This window comes from Myotis brandtii, unplaced genomic scaffold, assembly GCF_000412655.1.
Source record: "Myotis brandtii unplaced genomic scaffold, ASM41265v1 scaffold744, whole genome shotgun sequence".
NCBI classification, from domain to species: Eukaryota; Metazoa; Chordata; class Mammalia; order Chiroptera; family Vespertilionidae; genus Myotis; species Myotis brandtii.
The window spans coordinates 1,150,828-1,153,733 of record NW_005370965.1 but is presented as its reverse complement, the minus strand read 5'-3'; the positions used below and the strand labels follow the sequence as shown (position 1 = coordinate 1,153,733).

The following is a 2,906-nucleotide window of genomic DNA, read 5'->3' as shown; positions in this document are numbered from 1 at the left end:
CCTTATAACTGTGGTTTTGAACTCTATGTCCTCCATTAGTTTGCTTTCCTCCATTTCTTTCATTTGTGACATGTTTCTTTGTCTCCGCATTTTTGGCTGACAGCGAGGACCTGCTGTGTCTACAGTGGAAGAACTGCTGTGCTGGAGACACCCTTATGGGGTAGAACTTGCTCTAGTGGGGCTTTCGTGCTCACTGAGTCTGCTTCTTGAGTGTGTCCCTTATGGATGTGAGGAGTTGAAATCTGGTATCTGACCAGGGGTACCCTGGCTCCTGGATCTCCAAGTCAACCACTGTGTGAGTTCACCCAGCAAGAGCTACAGCGATATCAGCAGATTTCTCCTCTTTGTTTGGGGTTTGGAAGTTTTGGAGCTCTCTGACCCAGCTGCAGTTTGTTAGGTTAGGCTGCAGAAGCGCAGGTGATTCCTTTGCTCCGCTGAGCACAGCTTGGGTGGGGATGTAAGTTGAGTGGGGCGGGGTCTCAGAGGATCACCAGGGTGGAGCAAACAGCAATGGCTGTCGTCAGCCATCTCCGTGCCTCTGCGTCCTGAGTCCCGCGCCCCCTCAGCAACAATGATCCCTGCGAGCAGCTCTGCGAGAAAGTCACCGTCGCTTTCCGACCCGCTGCAAGACAGTCCAGTTTCTCCCCATAGGAGTCTGGGACCCCAGAGTCTCGCCGTAAATGAGTTCAGTGCATTTGAGAGCTTGTATCCCCATCCGATTGAAAAAAACCGCGCACCCTGGTGCAGCCCGGTTCACGCGCCTCCGTACCTCTGTTCTTGGTGCCTCTGCACCTCCTACCTGGTCTCAATGCGCTTTTTTCTTTCCTTCTAATTGTAGAACTTCCACTCGGCCAGCTTTCCCATGGTTCTGGATGATAGCTGTTTTGTCTTATAGTTGTAGTTTTAATGTTGTTGTCGGGGGCAGCACATACAGGTTTATACCTTATGCCACCATCTTGGTTCTTCCCGCCTGTCCTGTTTATCAGAATTCCTACTTAGGGGAGTGCCGAAGGCGGTGCCCCTAATTATTCCTTGACCTTTCCAAATAAGTCTGTGTATGTGCAGACCCCCGAGTGTTTACTGGAATCCTTATGCTTAATCCCTGGATGCCCTTGCCTAGAGGACAATGTAAACATGTGTCCTCCCAAGATTACTCACCCTATTGATTGTAGCTAAAGATAAAAAATTCCAATAAAGGCCTAACAAGGCAGGCACTAGAGGCTGCTCTGGCCACTAGAGCTGGGCAAGCCCCTTAGCCCTCTCTTTCACAGTCAAACTGTGTTTGAGTAATCTGTTCATCCGTCATTCAGGGGCTGCTGGTCAGCCTCGGCAAGGTGGTGCCCGTGTGAGGACCAAGGAACGCAAGTAGACGTGGCGGAACCCTCGAAAACGAAGAGGAAGGAAACAAAAGTAACTGCGCAGTAAGTCATTGGAGCCTGCTTGGGATTTCCAAGTTCGAGGGAATTGTTTTTCAGCTAAGGATTCACAATAGGACAGCAACTATCCACCGAGTAACATGCCTCTGTTACTTAAAAAGTATTAAAAGCTAATGGTGCCTCAGTTATACAAGAACAATTAAGGAGCCTGTTACAAATCGTTATAATTTATAATTCTTGGTTCCCTTAGGATTTCCAAGTTCGAGGGAATTGTTTTTCAGCTCAGGTTTCACAATGGGACAGAAGTTATCCATAGAACAACAACAATATATAATAGTGCTGTTAATGTAAAAAAACCATTGAAGCCTGTAAAGAATTTTTGTGAGTTTATTTGAGCCAGACTGTCTGTCAACATATGCTGGGAAGCAGAACCTCAACAAATTGAGATAATGCTCTGGAGAATGGCAGGTTACATCTGTATTTATACATTGCAATCAAAGGAGGGATGTAGGTGGGTTACATGAAATTCATTGTGATAGATTAAGGAGGTGGGATAAAGCAAAGCGGGGAAACCCCTGGGATTGGATAAAAAGTAAAATGATAGACACATACTTAGGTGGGTGCAGGAACAATTAACATGATAATGAAGGAATTTGTGGTATCTGTCCTGGCGCCCAGCACATTTGGTTGTGCCCCAGGGGATCCAGAAAACGGGAAGTTACGAGTTACCCAGACACTTCAAGGGTATGTTGTCAGAGATGCAAAAAGACAGATAGGCTCAGTTAAGGTAAAGGTTGACCTTGTCAGTGAAGATACCAGCTTAGGACATAACTGCCCACCATAACTGCTTTTAGTTAAAGTTTAATTTCAGACCATCCTTTGTAGTTAATTTAGGTTTCTGAGTTTGCAAGACTGCCATGCAGGCCTCCCCTGAGCTTGTCAGGTCAGCATGTGACCCCTTCCGTCCACAGTCTTTAAGCAGTTGTTAAAGGCGAATGGTGCCTCGGTTACCAAGAAACAATTAAAGGGCCTTTTGCAGACTATTATAACTTACTAGTGGCCTGGTGCACAAAATTTGTGCATGGAGGAGGGGAGGAGAGTCCCTCAGTCTGGCCTGCACCCTCTCGCAACCCAGGACCCCTTGGGGGATGTCCGACTACTAATTTAGGCCTAAACTGGCAGTAGGACATCCCTCTTGCAATCTGGGATCACTGGCTCCTAACCGCTTGCCTGCCTGCCTGATCGCCCCTAACTGCTCGCCTCGCTGCCTGATCACCCCTAACTGCCTCTGCCTCAGCCCCTGCTGCCGCAGCTTCATCTGGAAGGACATCGGAAATGACGTCCAGAAGGTCGTTCAGCTGTCTGGTCTAATTAGCATATTATGCTTTTATTATTATAGACTAGAGGCCCCGTGCACAAAAATTTGTGCACTCGGGGGGGAAGGAGGGGGTCCCTCAGCCCAGCCTGTGCCCTCTCGCAGTCTGGGACCCCTCGGGAGATAACGACCTGCTGGCTTAGGCCTGCTCCTGG

General features: G+C 48.3%; 1 protein-coding gene across 3 annotated transcripts in view; it reads left to right on the top strand.

Moving 5' to 3' along the window:
* DIS3L2 (DIS3 like 3'-5' exoribonuclease 2) overlaps positions 1 to 2,906 on the top strand; it is a 303,483-nt gene that overhangs the window by 39,343 nt on the left and 261,234 nt on the right. For 2 of the 3 annotated variants that reach the window (XM_014530601.1, XM_014530602.1), the window contains exon 3: positions 1,311 to 1,421. The exons of the other annotated variant lie outside the window; for it this stretch is intronic. The gene's annotated coding sequence lies outside the window, so the exon portion shown is untranslated. The remainder of the gene's footprint in view (positions 1 to 1,310; positions 1,422 to 2,906) is intronic. 3 annotated transcript variants of the gene reach the window in all.